We start from the raw sequence: 21,017 nt of genomic DNA, 5'->3' as shown, positions 1-21,017 counted from the left end.
TACTATCTTGGCAAGTGAACACTCTACCTCCTATAGTTTCAACATCAAGTTATCTTCTAGGCTCTTTTATGCTTGGCTTTGCATCTAAAACTATGGGATCTAAACCTTGTGCTATCAAACCTTGGCCAAATCTAGATGATCATGATATCCTCCATGCCGCTATAGAGTTTCAAGATCTATATGCGCAATACAAAGAACTAGAAGAGACAAATGATCTTTCTTACCTTCATCTCTCTAAACGCATTACAAAAATGAAGTCTAAACTTGAGAAAAGGTTAGAGGAGAAGATTGCATCATTACATGAATCTTCCTTAAGGTCTTTACATGCATGTGAGTCACCTTCTTTGAGGTCATCCTCTTCTTCTAGGTCTACATGCTCTACTTCAAGACATCAAATGTCTTTATCTTCTAGATCTAAAGACCTCTTTAGAGGACAAGCAAGTGATACCTCCTTTGAGCCTAGGCCAAAATATCATGATAAACCTATCTTTGACCAAGAAAATGATGAAGAAATGAATGCATTATATTCACTTTAGAAATAAAAAGAAGATCCTAGACATGTTTCTAATAGAACTTTTTCTCCCTTGGAAGATTCTTATGATGACACTTTGCAAAAAATTCTTGACAATAAGATCATCATGTTACCAAAGTCTAGCTCATATGGAAACCCATTCTTGGATACCTATAGTGCCTATCATCGATCTAATGACCATGCTACTTCAAATTGCATTGAGATAAAACATAAAATCCAAGATCTTATTGATAATGGAATTATTGATACCTCTAATGATTCATGCGATGAGGATACTTTTCTTGAGCAAGATTATGTTGATGAACCTATGTCTAGTAGTGGCTCCATTACATCCTCCACTTCTTCCTGTACACTCGAAAGTGTCCCACTCTAAACCCTTCTATCCAAAAGATTCCATGAGTTCGAAATGCTTGGATGCCGGCTTAGAGATCCCTATCCACAGAGTGCAAGAGAGTATATTTCAAGAATAAGAAAGCTCTCAGATGAGCCTTAGAGATACTCTTCTTGCTAGTAAACTATGCAATGGGAGGTTCCAAAGACAAGATGCAAGAATGCAAATGTCTCAAGGAGTTCCTCAAGAATGCAATGCAACTAAAGATTAAGTTAGAATGAATATGAAAAGTGCAGCTATTCTAAGCATGGATGAGAGTGTTACAATCCAAATATTAAGCTATGTGAGATAGATTATTGCAAAATAGAAACTAAACTAACATGCAACATGAATCTAAGCTAAAATGCCATGGTATGAGAGAATGTAGACAAGAAATAGAAGTTCTCCACAAAGCTCCAAAGAAACCTGTTAGAAAACCTGCAGCATAACAATATTCAAAAGATGGATTGATTGAGGGGGAAAGCTCTCTCCCTTTTAAAGATGTATGGACGGTAGAGATCAAGATGAAGATGGTGAATGATCAACGGTGGAATTCAAAAATAGGAGTGATCCATGTGCACACACAAATCAACCAATAGAATATAAGTTGACTTGTCATATAAGACAAAAGTCACAAAGCCTTTTCTTTTAATTGCAAAATAGAAAAAGGACTTTATGTGTGCACTTTAAGTGGGTTAGAAGAATGGGGTCTTTTATTTAATTAAAAGGAGACATGTTCTTTTAATCAAATAATGAACTTAGGATAGCATAGTCAAACTATAGGTTATAATCAAATAAATTGATTATTAGCAATTTGGCTTAGGTAAGTGATTAAATTAATTTAACCAAAATGTTGAAAAGGGGGCTAATAGTCTAGATGACCATTTTTAGGTGATTACATTTGCCCCTCTTTGACTAATGCGTGATCGATCTGAGAACACATTATGTCAAAGAAAATTGAAGCCAAGTAGGTGATGATAGATATAGATTTCTAATTCTGAAGAGTGAAAATGCAGAAATAGATAGCAAGTCCTGAATGCACAGCCTGATAGCAGTAGTACTGAACACTAGGAAGAGATGATGTCAGAATTCAAGAAGAATACTAACACTTAGAAAAGCAGATAGAGTGAGAGCAAGTGAGAAGATCAAACAAATGCTCCTAAGCAGTGATAGAGTATTTCTGCCCCCTCGGGATCGAAATTGAAATGAGGTAAGGGGATGCAAAAACTGGCTAGAAATGAGAAAATTAGAATATAGCAATGTCCAAGATGACATATAGATGATTAGAACCCAAGAATGACTATATAAAAAAATTGATAAAATGCCCCAGTTTGACTAGAGTTGACCTTGAAGGATATAGCATAAAAATAAGGTCGAAATGAGTAGAAAGGTGATTTTAGACATGAAATAGTGAATTTAAGTAGATATGAAGTATGGAAATGATGAAGACATGAAGAAATGAAGATGCCCCAGTGATGATTCAGAGATTAGACCTTTAAAGGTCAGCTAACTGCTCAGAAGAAAGTAGAATTTTAAAAGACAATTTTGACCATCAAGATGAACTCGAATTTGGATTTCGATCCCGAAAATGAATCTAGGATGTTGAAATTATTTAAGAGGTCAAAAATTTATATAATGTGATGATAAGATAGAAAAGAGATGAAGTGAAAGATTAAGAAGGTGAAAAGACATGAACAAGAAGAAAGTAAAGAAATATATGAAAGGAGTTAGTTGATATGTCCACAAAAAGATGAAGAGAGAGCTCTCCCCATATGCAAGAATGCAAGATTAAGCTAGAAAATGAACCTAAAATGCAAGCTAATATGCAAAGTGGTTTACCAGCAAGAAACGCATAATATTTAGACTCTTAATTTCATCATTGAGAATTTATTAGGGACATCATGAGATCATACAACCATCACTAGTATAACTATGAGGATATGAATATGATCGATATCAGATAGGGATGTGGAAATCCAATCTAAGTATCAGAGACATGTAAGTCAAGACAACTACGTGATTAGATTCCCTAAGTTTAATTTAGCAAGATTACACCTGTATCAAGGCATAAGCTCCAGGATAAACCCTGAGTGCGGTCTTGCAAAACAGTCAAGGATGATACATTTGTAAGTCAATGTGTTGAATAGGACCAGCATAAATCCTTACAACACTATAGACAAACAAAGTATACCCACAAGCAGAAATCAAGAAGACATGCCCCATGCCCCCAGTCTTCTAGTCAATGAAATCCTCGAAAGACTATTAGGGAGGTAACACATGGCAAAGAAATCATCATAGACAGCACAAAAAGTAGATAAATATTAGCATAGCTCAGTCATTTAAGTGTTAAAGTGTGTGTGTACAAGTCACTTGGCCATTTCTTCGAGACTTGATTCTGATAGTGAGAAATATCATGACATCGAAGACTGTAGGTAAACTATCTGAAAAGTGTTGAGAAACACTTGATGTCAAAGTGGGTGGGGGTAGTGTTGAGAAACACTGTTTTGTGAGTTGTCAAAGAAACCCTAATGCACAAGAATACCTCAATAGGCTAAGTAGCTATGCCCCCGAGACGAGGACAAGAAACAATTCCAAGCTAGGAAATGTGTAGCAAAGTAGGTGATTGACACTGATAGACATAGGTGCAAGGGTTTCAAGTAGTGTTTGTTTCAAGGTTTTCACCACTTGACAGATTTTTTCAAGACTTTTTTTTCAATTTTTTTGTATTTTTCAATTTTTGAATATTTTTGGTGATACATCAAAGTGCCTATTGCTAGGTTTTCACTAAGAAGATCTTTTTTTCAGGACATTTTCTGATTTTTAGGATTTTTTCAGCATCATATATGATTTTTTGAATTTTTAAGAATAATTTAGAGATTACTAGTTCTCAAGCAAGATCACGTCATTTTCTCCCAATATCTAGCAAGGTATAGGACACGATGGAGAAACAAGCCGATGGATAAGAAAAGATGCATAAGAAAAGAATGTGAAGCAAGTGAAAGTGATCCTCAAGAACTGACTCCTCAAGAGTACCCAAGCTAGGGAAAGAGGTGAAATAGTCATATGAAGCATATTTTGGATAAGCAATGGAATTAATGAGAATGATAGCATGTAGGATAAGCAATGAAGCCAACAAGTGAGATAGCATGAAGTGTGTAGTCCAAAAGAGTAGCCATGTCAAGAGACCTATGAGAACCATTTTCATTTATTATGATCAAGACCAAGGGGTCAACTAGATAGGATAGCACTGGGATAGAACAATAAGAATAAAGCTCAAGATGGAGGCTATGAGGGAATGAGAAAGCACAAATAGAGAATCTCATGGATAAGATAGCCAATATGCAAAGATAGCTCAACATTTTCAAGATCAAAGAGAGAAGAGGGGATAGATGGATGGTGAAAGAATTATGCATGATGTCTGTTTGCTAGGTTTTCATCATGGTACTTATCCAAGGTGCCACAAGAAGTATTTTTCACCATAGGATAAATTTATTTCTCTTTACTTTTTCTACCAAGGTGCCACAAGAAGTAGTTTTCACCAAGGCACATTTTCCTTTTCTTTTTTTTTTTTTTTTCTTTTTTATCATTTTTAGAAAGAGCTCAAGCTTTTTGAATGTAGATAGTGCTCCTATAGGAAAGATAAGCCATGATAAGCCAAGACCATAGAAAGGTATGCTCAAAGATGTTGATAGGGTGATGAAAGAGAAATGGTAGTAGGAAGAGTATATGGAGGATAAGAGTTCATGTATAGAAAGGAGGTGTAAGCTTTAGAGGATTTCATGTGGGTAGCTAAAATATTGGACAAGATCAACATTGACACACACCTTGAAGGGTATTGGAATAATGGAGGAATCATGGATGAAGTAGCTTGAGGTTTAGATGTATGAGGTGGTATAAGAGATTTGGAAAAAAAGTGGAGTGGAAGGCTTTGGAATATTTTTAGAAATATTTTTGGAAGAAGATGGAATGGAAGCCTTTGGAAGCTTGAATGTCAACTTTGAAGTATTTTCAATATTCAAGTCTTTTAAAAGAGACTTGGGAATCCACATAGCTTTAGATTTTCCTTTGGATACTTCAAAACACATTTCTTCAATAATGGGTTTAGGAGCCCATATTTTCTTTGATTTAGCTTTTTTAATACTGGACCTTTGCGGTGTCTTTTGTGCATTCTCCTTCTTAGCATTCACATGTCGATTAGATGGGACATAGTGATCTTTCTTTTTCAATGGATTCTTATGTTTATTCTCACTTCCAAAGGACTTGGGATTTATGGATGAATAAGGATGATATGACTGGTTTAAATGTATAGATGGGTGAAAAGTCATGAAGGATGAGTGCCTTTGTTGATCTTGAGGTATTATAGGAGAGCTAGGGAATGAGCTATGAGTGAATGTAGGAGATGGAGGAACATAAGGCCCCAAAATGGATGGAAGGTTTGAATGCTTTAGCTTAGATGGATAAGGACCAAGGATAGATTTAGAAGATGCAAAGGGATAGTGCGAAGGGATATCAGCATCTTTAGAATGAGCAACATGGTCAAAGCCATCAATAGACTCATGAGTACCTTTGATAGGAACAACATTTTTAATAGTAGCACTTGAAGCTTGAGCACAATTTTGAAGTGGATATGGAGAAGTAGAACATGAGGGGACACTTTGATCTTGACAAGTAGATTTGGATAGCATAGGAAGAGAACTTTTCTCATAATTTTCAGTAAGCTCAAGGGAGATAGTGGAAGTGATATCTTCATCATACTTAGGAGGTGGAAAAGATATGGGATATGGAATGAAAAAATCTTGAAAGAGATGAACGGGTGCTTGATCTTGATCTTTCTTGACATTTATAGCTTTTTCTTTTTCAGAGTCCTCTTGACATGGAGCCACTTCTAAGGACAAGGGAGAATGAAGAGTGAATGGAGTAGTGTTTGGATTAGGCATAGTAGTGCATGAAGGTTGAGGATGTTTAGGATTAGTAGCATGGAAAGGGTTTGCAACCAAGTGAAGGTTAGCTTGAGTTTCTTTTAGAGGTAGCCCTCGAGGATACATGTAGTCAATGTGGAAATCATTAGGTTCTTTATTTGATAGAGGCATGCTGGAAAGATTTGAAGTGTTGGGAGATGCATGAGTGTTGGAAGAAGTGGAAGATGTAATAGAGCTGCTACTAGACATAGGTTCATTAATGTAATCTTGCTCATGAAAAGTATCCTCATCGCATGAATCATTAGAGGTATCAATAATTCCATTATCAATAAGATCTTGGATTTTATGTTTTAGCTCAATGCAATCTAAAGTAGCATGGTCATTATGTTGATGATAAGCACAATAGATATCCAAGAATGGGTTTCCATATGAGCTAGACTTAGGTAACATGATGATCTTATTGCCAAGAAGTTTTTGCAAAGTGTCATCATAAGAATCTTCCAAGGGAGCAAAAGTTCTATCAAAATTATGTCTAGAGTCCTTTTGTTGTTTCTCAAGTGAATGGTATGCATCCATATCTTCATCATTAGCTTGGTCAAAGATAGGTCCATCATGAAATTTTAGCATAGGCTCAAAGGAGGTATCAATTTTTTTTCTCTCTAAGGAGGTCTTTAGATCTAGAAGATGAAGACATTTGATGTCTTGAAGTAGAGCATGTAGACCTAGAAGAAGAGGATGACCTCAAAGAAGGTGACTCACATGCATGTAAAGTCCTTAAGGAAGATTCATGTAATGATGCAATCTTCTCCTCTAACCTTTCTCAAGTTTAGACTTCATTTCTGTCATGCGTTTAGATAGATGAAGGTAAGAAAGATCATTTGTCTCTTCTAGTTCTTTGTATTGCGCATATAGATCTTGAAACTCTTTAGTGACATGGAGGATATCATGATCATCTAGATTTGGTTGAGGTTTGGTAGCACAAGATTTGAATTCCATAGTGGTAGATGCAAAGCCAAGCATAAAAGAGCCTAGAAGATAACTTGATGTTGAAACTATAGGAGGTAGAGTGTTTACTTGACAAGATAGTAGAGAGAGATTAAAGTGACTTGTCAAACAATATGTCCAAGAAACTTACAACATGAATGACTCAAGTCAATAGCTAGGCAAGATGCCCAAATAGCCAAATAGATAGAGCAAGAGGGGTGACAAGTGAACAACTCTCCAACCCAAGAGTGTAGTCAAGAAATCAAGGTAACCATTTTAGAAAAAGGATAACTAGCAAGAAAACATAGACCATGAAGATAGGAAGACCATGAGCACTAAGACCAAAGATTCACTTTAAGCATGTTCAAGTACTAGAGACATATAAAAGAAAAGTCAAATGATGAAACTCCTCTTGGCAAGCAACACAAGAAAATGTTTGCATTTGATGTTTTGACTTGGTTGATAAAGTTTGACAATAGTTGATAGCATAGCAAGTTTGATGTTCAAAATCAATTTCTTTCCAAGCAAGATAGTGACACATGGAGTAGTCTTCAAACAATCAAGCAAGGGACAAAGCAACCTTGCATGATACAAGCATATCTGAGGTCTCAAAAGAAAGCCATATAACTATCATCATGTGTATGTTCCAAAGATTTTCACAGGTCTAGCACATTCAAGAACACATCAAGCAATATCTACCTAAAAGACATGGTTCATTACTCAACAACTTGGCCCACGCTTGATGCTCCTTTGCCTCACACCAAGTGGTTTCCCATGAGAGATATTGGCTTTTTCATGGAAATTCCATAAGCATAACCAAGGGAACACAGATGGTGAGTGTAAAATCTTGGGGTGATCCGGGTAGTCCACTAGGATCGATCCTTGCACCAAGAAGTTGAGCGGCTAAAAAAGGTAGTTACTAACTTAGGGTGTTTAGATAGGGCTTCCGTTCATAGTGTTCCTCTTGCTCCCAATTACGGGACACCTCACCTTGTGATAAGTAACCGATCTCGCGATCACAAGAGTACCTTAAGCATTCTTACCTAGTGATCTCCCTATGGTCAAAATCCCATAAGAGATCACACTAGGCGAAGATAAACACTACGTCTACCAAGGTTTTGTGTCCTCGATAGCCTTGATTTTATAGTGGGTTGGAAGAGCCGGGTAATTTGCTTGTCCCCACTTGGGTTGTTCCTCTCAGATTGCCCAAGAGCAGGCCCTCTAAAGGATTCTAACTACACAAAGTGGATCAACTTTTGGAAGTCAAGATTTCTGGTTCACCACAAGGGTGAAGAGAATACTCTCCTATTCCAATCGTTTTCTCCCAAACATGCCAAGAAGATTTAGTTACCCCTTGCTTTTGAAACCAAATGGCAAGTCAAGATTTCTGATTCACCACAAGGGTGAAGAGCATACTCTCCTATTACCAAAAGACTCCAATCACAAGTTTTATGTGCCTATGAAAAATGAACAATTAGTCAATGCCACACATGAAAAAAGAAAAAGCAAGAAATTTTGGGTTTTTATGCTTTGGGCAGCCCTGCAAACAATGTTAGTAGCCCTTGCGCTTTTTGATGCTTTGACATGCGTTCTTTTTATGCAATGTTTCAATTTTTTTCATAAGGATGGCAACCTGCAATCACAACTTGTTAGCACCAAAAGTTAGTGTAAAATAACATAAAAATATGAAATAAAAAGTGGTTAGTTGACTCAAAAATCCAATTTATCTTCCAACCAAGTGCATGCAAAGAAAGTGCAAGTTAATCACAAATGCTCTCATTTTTACTCTTTGATTTTGACCTAGTCAACAAGATTGGACTTGTTTGCTATGATTTCGGATCAAAAAATAAAAATAAAAAGAAGAGACCCCTATTAAAAATTAGAGATATTTCCAAAAATGCAAGAAATTTAAAAAAATCTCTTCATTTGCGCTCTAAAGATCGATTTTGTCAAAACAGGCCAAATTTATCAAATTGAGTTTTTGATCCTTAATAATACCTCAAAATTCAAAACACAAAGAAAGAACCCCCATTATAATTGAAATTTTTTTTTGAAAATGTAAGTTTTTTTGAATAATTCACTGATTTGCGATCAAAAATGGCTTTTTATGAAAAAAAAAGAAAAACTCATAACTCCTGAAAATCATGTCAAAATGCTTTAAAAATCGGACTGAGACATTTTGAGCACATATCCAAACTGAAAAAAAAAATTCAAAACCAAACTCCAAGCGGTTTAAAAGATATGATCAAATCTTTAAACCAACTAAGTTTTTGGCCTACAAACCAATCTACTTATGGGTTGGCCTTAAAACCAAAGTGATAATTCTACAAAAGCATTTGATTAGATCCAATGTGCTTTTGTAAAAAATCAGAGATGAAAAATAAAAGAAAATGGAGCTAGAAACTTGATTCAAGCCCCACGGTGGGCGCCAAAAATGTACACTCGATTTGTGTCACACTCTAAACCCTTCTATCCAAACGATTCCATGAGTTCGGAATGCTTGGATGCCAGCTTAGAGCTCCCTATCCACGGAGTGCAAGAGAGTATATTTCAAGAATAAGAAAGCTCTCAAATGAGCCTTAGAGATACTCTTCTTGCTAGTAAACCATGCAATGGGAGGTTCCAAAGACAAGATGCAAGAATGCAAATGTCTCAAGGAGTTCCTCAAGAATGCAATGCAACTAAAGATTAAGTTAGAATGAATATGAAAAGTGCAGCTATTCTAAGCATGGATGAGAGTGTTACAATCCAAATATTAAGCTATGTGAGATAGATTATTGCAAAATAGAAACTAAACTAACATGCAACATGAATCTAAGCTAAAATGCTATGGTATGAGAGAATGTAGACAAGAAATAGAAGTTCTCCACAAAGCTCCAAAGAAACCTGTTAGAAAACCTGCAGCATAACAATATTCAAAAGATGGATTGATTGAGGGGGAAAGCTCTCTCCCTTTTAAAGATGTATGGATGGTAGAGATCAAGATGAAGATGGTGAATAATCAACGGTGGAATTCAAAAATAGGAGTGATCCATGTGCACACACAAATCAACCAATAGAATATAAGTTGACTTGTCATATAAGACAAAAGTCACAAAGCCTTTTCTTTTAATTGCAAAATAGAAAAAGGACTTTATGTGTGCACTTTAAGTGGGTTAGAAGAATGGGGTCTTTTATTTAATTAAAAGGGGACATGTTCTTTTAATCAAATAATGAACTTAGGATAGCATAGTCAAACTATAGGTTATAATCAAATAAATTGATTATTAGCAATTTGGCTTAGGTAAGTGATTAAATTAATTTAACCAAAATGTTGAAAAGGGGGCTAATAGTCTAGATGACCATTTTTAGGTGATTACACTTCCAACACTCGTGCATCTCTCAACACTTCAAAGCTTTCCAACATGCCTCCATCAAATAAAGAACCTAATACTTTCCACATAGACTACGTGTATCCTCAAGGGCTATCTCTAAAAGAAAATCAAGCTAACCTTCACTTGGTTGCAAACCTTTTCCATGCTACTAATCCTAAACATCCTCAACCTTCATGCAGTACTATGCCTAATCCAAACACTACTCCATTCACTCTTCATTCTCCCTTGTCCTTGGAAGTAGCTCCATGTCAAGAGGACTCTCAAAAAGAAAAAGCTATAAATGTCAAGAAAGATCAAGATCAAGAACCCTTTCATCTCTTTCAAGATTTTTTCCCTCCATATCCTATAACTTTTCCACCTCCTAAGTATGATGAAGGTACCACTTCCATTATCTTCCTTGAGCTTACTGAAAATTATGAGAAAAGTTCTCTTCATATGCTATCCAAAGCTACTTGTCAAGATCAAAGTATCCCCTCATGTTCTACTTCTCCGTATCCACTTCAAAATTGTGCTCAAGCTTCAAGTGCTTCTATTAAAAATTTTGTTCCTATCAAAGGTATTCATGAGTCTATTGATGGCTTTGACCATGTTGCTCATTCTAAAGAGGTTGATATCCCTTCCCAGTATCCCTTTGCATCTTCTAAATCTATCCTTGGTCCTTATCCATCTAAGCTAAAGCATTCAAACCTTCCATCCATATTGGGGCCTTATGTTCCTCCATCTCCTACATTCACTCCTAGCTCATTCCCTAGCTCTCCTATAATACCTCAAGATCAACAAAGACACTCATCCTTGATGACTTTTCATCCATCTATACATCTAAACCAGTCATATCATCCTTATTCATCCACAAATACCAAGTCCTTTGGAAGTGAGAATAAACATAAGAATCCATTGAAAAATGAAGATCACTATGTCCCATCTAATCGACATGTGAATGCCAAGAAGGAAAATGCACAACAGAGACCACAAAGGTCCACTATTAAGAGAGCTAAATCAAAGAAAATATGGGTTCCTAAACCCATTATTGAAGAAATGTGTTTTGAAGTATCCAAAGGAAAATCTAAAGCTATATAGATTCCCAAGTCTCTTTTAAAAGACTTGAATATTGAAAATACTTCAAAGTTGACATTCAAGCTTCCAAAGGCTTCCATTCCATCTTCCAAAAATCTTCCTAAAAATATTCCAAAGCCTTCCACTCAAATTTTTTCCAAATCTCTTCTACCAGCTCATACATCTAAATCTCAAGCTATTTCATCCATGATTCCTCCATCATTCCAATACCCTTCAAGGTGTGTGTCGATGTTGATCTTGTCCAATATTTCAGCTACCCTCATGAAATCCTCGAAAGCTTACACTTACTTTCTATACATGAACTATTATCCTCAATATATTATTCCTACTACCATTTCTCTTTCATCACCCTATCAACATCTTTGAGCATACCTTTCTATGGTCTTGTCTTATCAGGACTTATCTTTCCTATAGGAGAACTATCTACATTCAAAAAGGTTGAGCTCTTTCTAAAAATTCAAAAAAGAAAAAAGAAAAAGCCAAAAAAAAGGAACAATGAAAATGTGCCTTGGTGAAAACTACTTCTTGTGGCACCTTGGTAGCAAAAGTAAAGAGAAATAAATTTATCCTATGGTAAAAACTACTTCTTGTGGCACCTTAGATAAGTACCATGATGAAAACCTGGCAAACAGGCGTCATGCGTAATTCTTCCACCATCCACCTATCCCCTCTTCTCTCTTTGATCTTGACAATGTTGAGCTATCTTTGCATATTGGCTATCTTATCCACAATATTTTCTATTGTGCTCTCCCATTCACTCATAGCCTCTATCTTGAGCTTTATTCTTATTGCTCTATCCCATTGCTATACTATCTAGTTAACCCCCTGGTCTTGATCACAATAAATAAAACATGGTTCTCATAGGCCTCTTGACATGTCTACTATCTTGTATTGCATGCTTTCATGCTATCTTTCTCATTGGCTTTGCCACTTATCCTACATGTTGTCTTTCTCATTACTTCCATTGCTTATCCAAAATATGCTTCATATGACTATTTCATCTCTTTCCCTAGCTTGGGTACTCTTGAGGAGTCAGTCCTTGCGGATCACTTTCACTTGCTTCATACTCTTTTTTCATCCATCTTTGCTTATCTACTGGCTCGTTGCTCCATCATATCCTATACCTTGCTAGACATTGGGAGAAAATGATGTGATCTTGCTTGAGAACTAGTGATATCTAAAACCTTCTAAAAATTCCAAAAAAAATCATATATGATCCTGAAAAAAATCCTAAAAATCAGAAAATGTCTTGAAAAAATGATCATTTTAGTGAAAACCTAGCAATAGGCGCTTTGATGTATCACCAAAAAAAATTGAAAAATTGAAAAATACAAAAAAATTGAAAAAAAGTCTTGAAAAAATTTGTCAAGTAGTGAAAATCTGGAAACAGGCACTACTTGAAACCCTCGCACCTATGTCTATCAATCTCAATCACCTATTTTGCTACACATTTCCTAGCTTGGAATTGTTTCTTGTCCTCGTCTTAGGGGCACAACTGCTTAGCCTATTGAGGTATTCTTGTGCATTAGGGTTTCTTGGACAACTCACAAAATAGTGTTTCTCAACACTTCCCCCACCTTGACGTCAAGTATTTTTCAACACTTTTTAGATAGTTTACCTACAGTCTCCAATGTCGCAATATTTCTCACTATCAGAATCAAGTCTTGAAGAAATGGCCAAGTGACTTGCACACACACACACACTTTAACACTTAAACGACTAAGCTATGCTGATCTTTATCTACTTTGTGTGCTGTCTATGATGATTTCTTTACCATGTGTTCCCTCCCTAATAGTCTTTCAAGGATGTCATTGACTAGAAGATTGGGGGCATGGGACATATTTTCTTGATTTCTGCTTGTGGGTATACTTTTGTTTTTCTATAGTGTTGTAAGCATTTATGCTGGTCCTATTCAACACATTGACTTACAAATGTATCATCCTTAACTGTTTTGCAAGACCGCACTCAGGGTTTATCCTGGTGCTTATGCCTTGATACAGGTGTAATCTTGCTAAATTAAACTTAGGGAATCTAATCATGTAGTTATCTTGACTTACATGTCTCTGATGCTTAGATTGGATTTCCACATACCTATCTAATATCGATCATATTCATATCCTCGTAGTTATACTAGTGATGTTTGTATGATCTCATGATGTCCCTAATAAATGCTCAATGATGAAATTAAGAGTCTAAATGTTATGCACTTCTTTTTGGTAAACCACTTTGCATATCAGCTTGCATTTTAGGTTCATTTTCTAGATTAGTCTTGCATTCTTGCATATGGGGAGAGCTCTCTCTTCATCTTTTTCATAGACATATCGGTTAACTCCTTTCATATATTTCTTTAGTTTCTTCTTGTCCATGTCCTTTACCTTCTTAATCTTTCACTTCATCTCTTTTCTATCTTATCATCACATTATATAAAGTTTTGACCTCTTAAATAATTTCAACGTCCTAGATTCATTTTCGGGATCGAAATCCAAATTCGAGTTCATCTTGATGGTCAAAATTGTCTTTTAAAATTCTACTTTCTTCTGAGCAGTTAGCTGACCTTTTGAAGTCTAATCTCTAAATCATCATTGGGGCATCTTCATTTCTTCATGTCTTCATCATTTGCATACTTCATATCTACTTCAATTCACTGTTTCATGTCTAAAATCCTCTTTCTACTCAATTTGATCTAATTTTTATGATTTATCTTTCGCGATCAACTTTGGTCAAACTGGGGCATTTTATCAGTTTCTTATAGTCATTCTTGGGTTCTAATCATTTATCTATCATATCAGACATTGCTATATATCAATTTTCTCATGTCTAGCTACTTTCTGCTTCCTCTTACCTCATTTCGATTTTGATCCCGAGGGGGCAGAAATACTCTATTGTTGATTGTTACAGCTATCTATTTCTTAGGAGCATTTGTTTAACCTTATCACTTGCTCTCGATCTATTTGCTTTGCTAAGTGTTAGCATTCTTCTTGAATTCTAACATCATCTTTTCTTAGTGTTCAGTACTACCACTATCAGGCTGTACATTTAGGACTTTCCATCTATTTCTGCATTTCATTCTTTGAAATCAGATATCTATATCTATCACCGCCTACTTGGTTTTCTATTTTCTTTGACATAATGTGTTCCTAGATCGATCACGCATTAGTCAAAGAGGGGTAAATGTAATCACCTAAAAATGGTCATCTAGACTATTAGCCCCCTTTTCAACATTTTGGCTAAATTAATTTAATCATTTACCTAGACCAAATTGCTAATAATTAATTTATTTGATTATAACCTATAGTTTGACTATGCTATCCTAAGTTCATTATTTGATTAAAAGAACATGTCCCCTTTTAATTAAATAAAAGACCCCATTCTTCTAACCCACTTAAAGTGCACACATAAAGTCCTTTTTCTATTTTGCAATTAAAAGAAAAGGCTTTGTGACTTTTGTCTTATATGACACGTCAACTTATATTCTATTGGTTGACTTGTGTGTGCACATGGATCACTCCTCTTTTTGAATTCCACCGTTGATCATCCACCATCTTCATCTTGATCTCTACCGTCCATACATCTTTAAAAGGGAGAGAGCTTTCCCCCTCAATCCATCCTCATTTTGAATATTGTTATGCTGCAGGTTTTCTAACAGGTTTCTTTGGAGCTTTGTGGAGAACTTCTATTTCTTGTCTACATTCTCTCATACCATAGAATTTTAGCTTAAATTCATGTTTCATGTTAGTTTAGCTTCTATTTTGCAATAATCTATCTCACATAGCTTAATATTTGGTTTTGTAATACTCTCATACATGCTTAGCATAGCTGCATTTTGCATTATCATCTTAGCTTAGTTTCCATACTTGTATTGCATTCTTGAGGGATTCCTTGAAGATATTTGCACTCTTGCTCTTGTCTCAAAGAACCACCTGTTGCATGGTTTACTAGTAAGAAGCACATTTCTAAGGCTTGGCTGAGAGCCTTCATGCTTCAATACTAGCTTCTTGCACTCCGTGGATAGGGAGCTCTAAGCCAGCATCAAAGCATTCCAACTCATGGAATTGTTTGGATAGAATGGTTTAGAGTGTGACACAAATCAAGTGTACAAAAACATTTCAAATACTTTGTAGTGATTATGCTCATGATTATACGATTTTATCGAAGTTGTTTGCTCGAATTTTTCATGACAAGGCCTTACAATAGTTTTTTTATTTGACTCCTCATTCTATTCATTCATTTCCTCAACTTGATAATGCTCTTATTCAATAATTTCAAAACAACATTGTCCCGCAAGTGTTGTTGACTAATTTGATGCATTGTAAACAAAATTCTAAGGAAACAATGACTAAATTTATTGGTAGATTTAAGCATTTGCATACTCAGATTTTGTATTCTATTCTTGATATTGATATTCAACGTATGTTTATTTCAAATTTGCAAAAGGATATTAGAGATAAGATTCTACTTACTGAATTTATTTCTTTTCAATAACTTTGTACAGTGCTTCATCATTATCAATTACTAGTGAGTCAATTTGAGAGTACCACTCCACTGGATCCTATTCTTGTTGATAAAAGTGATGCTGCTCCTAATCCAAATAAACTTAAAAAATTCAACAAATATGTCAAGATAAATAAACAAGAAAATGTAGTCGTTGATCAAGTTGATGTTGCATCTCACAATGCCACTTCTGCATCCACTATTTTTTGATTGAATCATGCATTTACTCCTCTCTATGAATCTTTACACTCTATTATGAATAGGTTTTTAACTACTATGATGATTATTTTACCTCCTATTTGAGCTCTTTTACCTACTAAAATGGTGGCTAAATCTTTTGAACTGAAAGCTTTTTGTCAATATCATCACCAAAAAATTTATTGTTTAAAATATAAGTTTCAGGACTTAATTGATTCCAATTCTTTATCTATTGATAATTTTGATGGTAGTGGGAATAAATATATTTCTCCTCCTAATTAAAATTTTCAAATCTATATGAATCCTCTACCTACACATGATACTAATACTATTGCTCAGCCATCTTCTATGGATATTGTGTATGATTCAAAGATGGATGATCTTAATCATGTTGTTAATCAAGTGGAGCATGTGGAGCATGTGGTTCAATCTGTATCTCCACCTCAATCTCAACCTCCACTTCAATCTCAAGTTTTAGCTCCACCTCAACTAAAACCTAAGCATAAATTGAAGCCTCAACCTAAACCTCGACAACAACTTAAGATAAAATGACCTCAGGAACTTTTGATTACCTTTGATGATTCTGAGACTATTAAAGCTCCTAATGGTCCCCTTTATATTTATACTAAGGTTGCTGAGATACCCACTCATGGTTGTCTTATTGATCCTACCTCCTTAGTCAATTTTATTATCGAAGAAAATCATTTTATGAAAAGTTTGCAATGTGATTTCTATGATAAATGAGATGTATGGATTCAAACTTGTAATGGTTTTCTTTATCTATTATTTGGTTCTATTGATTTACCGATTGAACTTTGTGGAAGGACTATGAACACCACCTTTGTTGTTGTTCCTACTTCTGATCAATTTCAAGTCAAGCTTGGTTTACCATGGTTAAATGTCATGCATGTTGTTACTTCACCTATTCATAAATGTCTTAAGTTTGTTTATGATGATGAAGTAAATATGATTAATCATAGTTTATACGATACTTTTAGGCCCATGGATGCTGCTACCATTGACTTCTTTTGGCCTTCATTACCTAATTCATGTCCTTCTTGACCTGATCATTTTTTCCTTTCATATCAAGTCTATAAGTAGTGGATGATTCTTGAGTTAATTTTACCTCCTAGGGATCTTAATTGTGGTCTTTTTCCTACACCTTCCATACCTCCTTTATCTATGGCTTCTATTTCTATTAATCAATCTCCTCTAATTACTTGTTAGTCTCCTATTAATCCTATTAATCCTCCTATAGAACCTACGAAGGATCCTGTAATTGTTCCTCCTAGTTCTCAACACATTTCAAGTTAAAAAAAATGTAACTCCTTTGCTAATGAACGTCGTAAAAAGCATCATGCTCAAGCTAAATATTGTAATTCTACTATTAAAAAATCTTTATCTTTTTTGGATACAACTATGCATGATGTGTTAGAATAAGTTGTTACTAATAATGATGTTAAGTTGCATGATTCTAATGATTCTACTTGTATCTTATATCCTATTTTGATTAATCTAGATGATGAAGATACTCTTGATGATACTGATGATGTTAATGATGAATATAAAACTATTGACATTAATGTTGATTTATCTAATATGCTTTCCTCACAATTAACACTTACACCTAGTATTGGACATTGTGATTCTCAAGATGATCCTTGTTTAGAATTGGCTATCATTCCTACTATGTTGGATATAGTCCCTCTTGTGAGTTACCCATCTTCCCTAAATGATAAAAAATGAGATGGGGAGAGTAAGTGAAAAACTTGATTGGCTTGTCTTTCATTGAAGTCTTTGTTGTGTGTTTGTCTGTTGTACTGTGCTTCTCTTGTAATATGTTTGCTAATGTTGTTAGATTCTTTTATACAATCTATGTTGCTTTGTTTCTAAAAAGTGATAAAAAGAATCAAACCTATTGTATTATTCCTCTATATGTATCTCTATTCTTCCATATGTTGTTTCATGTTATGTTGTACTTGTGCTATTGTTCGTACATGTTTCCTTGTGCAATCTACTTGGATTTGCAACTTGGTAGCATTGATTCTTGTTGGTCTCTAGGTCATGGTCCAAAAATATTCTTCTTTGTATTTCTTATGTTTTCTTTCCTCCTTTGTGATCATAGTTCTACGTTCTTTTGGGAATGATGCCAATTCATTTGCAATTATATCATATATATGTATATTATCTTATGATCATACTGACCCCACAGTAGGTAGATCCATTTTGTGTTCTATGCATGTTTATGTACTATTTCCCTTGATTTGTCTTCATATGGGGGAATCTCATAGTGGAAACATAATAAGTGGAGTTGTTTATGTTTCTATTAAAGTTATTGCTCCTATTAAAGTGTTAGCAATGACTTTAATGTGGGGGCATATGCTCTACTCACTTATTGCACACACGTACTTTTCAATACATACATACATACATCTACATCTACATCTACATCTACATCTACATATACATATACATATACATATACATATACATACATACATACATACATACATACATATATATATACATATATATATACATACATATATACATATATATATATATATATACATATATATATATACATATATACATATATATATATATATATATATATACATATATACATATATATATATATATATATACATATATATATATATATATGTATATATATATATATATATGTATATATGTATATATATATATATATATGTATATATGTATATATGTATATATGTATATGTATATATATATATATATATATATATATATATATATATCAATAAATTTTCAAGATAACTTTTCTCCCTTTTCATATTAGTGGCTAATCCTTAAATCATGGATTTATATTTTAGGATCTCTTGATCCCTCTAGTTTAAAATATTGTTGATCCCTTAAGGTTGATGGTGTCCTTAAGATTGGATCTCTTTTGGTTTTACTCTTGTAGAATAGAATATTCTTGATAGTGAATCCTTGATGGGTTGATTAGTGAGTAGCCACATGCACTAGGTGGTTCAATTCCATCTTTCCAATTGTGCAATTTCCTTGTGTGGTTCACAATGGGACATAAGTTCTCACTGGGCAAGATAATCACACTCTTTTTCTTTCTTTCTTTTTTTTTCTTTTTTCTAGAGATGTATCTCTTGTTGTGATCTTGGAGTTAATGAAGACTTGAGTCTCTGCGAGCTTGAGGATTTCTTTGTCCCTTTTATTTTAATAAGATTATATTTTCATTATGATCTACTTTACCAAGAGTTTGCATCGAGTCCATACTCTTGCTAAAGTGGGGGCTTAATATATTGTCTTAAAATGGAAGCACTTATGTGTTAAGAGCATTTAGCCCTTTGAATAAGTGGTATGGAGTCATGACAAGCACATTGAATGGGTCTTTGCATGGATTTGGTAGTTTCCCACTTGTTCTGCCTCTCTCTCTCTCTCTCTCTCTCTCTCTCTCTCTCTCTCTCTCTCTCTCTCTCTCTCTCTCTCTCTCTCTCTCTCTCTCTCTCTCTCTCTCTCTATTTCTAGCCTATTTCTAACAAACTACTTTGCGAAAACTAAGGACTTTGGCCTTTGTGTCAAGGATGACCTTCTAGGTCAAAGTCAACCTTGACCCTGACCTAGGTCAAGGAAAACCTCGACCGTAACCTAGGGAAGGGTCGACCTTGTCCCTGACCATAGGTCCCATTTTCAATTTTTGGGAATTTTAGGATCTTAGGCTTTGGGAAGTTTATTTTCCTAATTTTGGGTTGACTATTTTGGGTTTTGGAATTGTAGAATCTTGAATTAAATTTAATCTAGTTCTATTCCTAGGGGTTAAGGTTAAATTGGATTTAATGTTCCTATGTCGACCTTCTCTAGGAGTTAGTGTCCTAGATCTCTATATAAGGAAGCCTTCTCCTCTCATTTTTCTCTAAGATGCACTAGGACATCGAATGAACTATTACCTTTCTACATCCATTATTCTATGAAGTGAAGTTCTATAAATCATTCAAGCATTCAAGTGTTCAAGCATCCAATTCATCAAGGAGATCCATTATTAGCTATTGAAGGATTTAATCTCTATGGAGACCTCTTATTGAAGATTTCTCCTTCTACATTCATCCAGGCCTTCTTCTATGAAAAGATACATTCAAGATTGGTGTTGAAGATCTAATGACATTGATTTGAGACATCTTACATACATTTCTACATTCATTTGGAGCATCCGTACTTGTGGATTCAAGGATTCGAATCCTCCGCAAGGATTTCCACATAAGAAAGGTGGATAGTTCCATTTATTTTGTTTATGCATATTATAATTTCAATTATATTTCAAGGTTAATTCCAAACTAGGGTTTGATTGAGGTAAACCCTTCATCCAACAACAAAACCATTTTTCTTGCAGATACAGGTGTGGAACAATGAATTGAAGAGCAGATTTGTATACCCTTTTCATCAAACTTGCAAGATCCATGAACATAAATTTTCTCGAGGCAGTGCAGGTCAAGGTCGACTTTTCATGGTATAATTGTGCCCCAGGGTAAGATTGTGCCCTGCCAATAGGGTCAAGGTCAACCTCCCTTCGAAAAGACAACATTTTTGGGTTTTCTCTGTCTTGACATTTCTAGTCCAGAATAGGATGCAAATTTTCTAGAAACTACATACAGATATCAAAAAACAACATTTTCTAGATTCAAGGTTAGTATTTGTCTTTTATCTATTTCAGGATTTAAGCACATACTCCCCCATAATAGGAAGATCATATAACCTCCTTTCTCCCTATTTTCCATCACTTGATCCTTTTATGCATTGAACACTTTCTTGTGCTTAATCAATTTGGATCATTCCTTTTGGAAATCAGGGTTGTAGAAGAGGTTTCCATTTTCTTTCTATTCAATGTCTTTTTCCTTCTAACATACCACACAACACTATACATATTTTTTGGTATCCCTATTCATTTTAGGAAAAATGTAGAACCTAACAACTAGTTCTTGTGTCTTATTGATTCCAAAGTGACCATTGAGTGCCCCATTATGTTTTTCCTGAATCAAATTCTCCCTTATTGATACCCTAGGAATACATAGTTGACTCCC

Source organism: Cupressus sempervirens, chromosome 4 (genome assembly GCF_028749045.1).
Source record: "Cupressus sempervirens isolate cs-2001-9-10 chromosome 4, ASM2874904v1, whole genome shotgun sequence".
Classification (NCBI taxonomy): domain Eukaryota; kingdom Viridiplantae; phylum Streptophyta; class Pinopsida; order Cupressales; family Cupressaceae; genus Cupressus; species Cupressus sempervirens.
Note: the sequence above shows the minus strand (reverse complement) of the source record.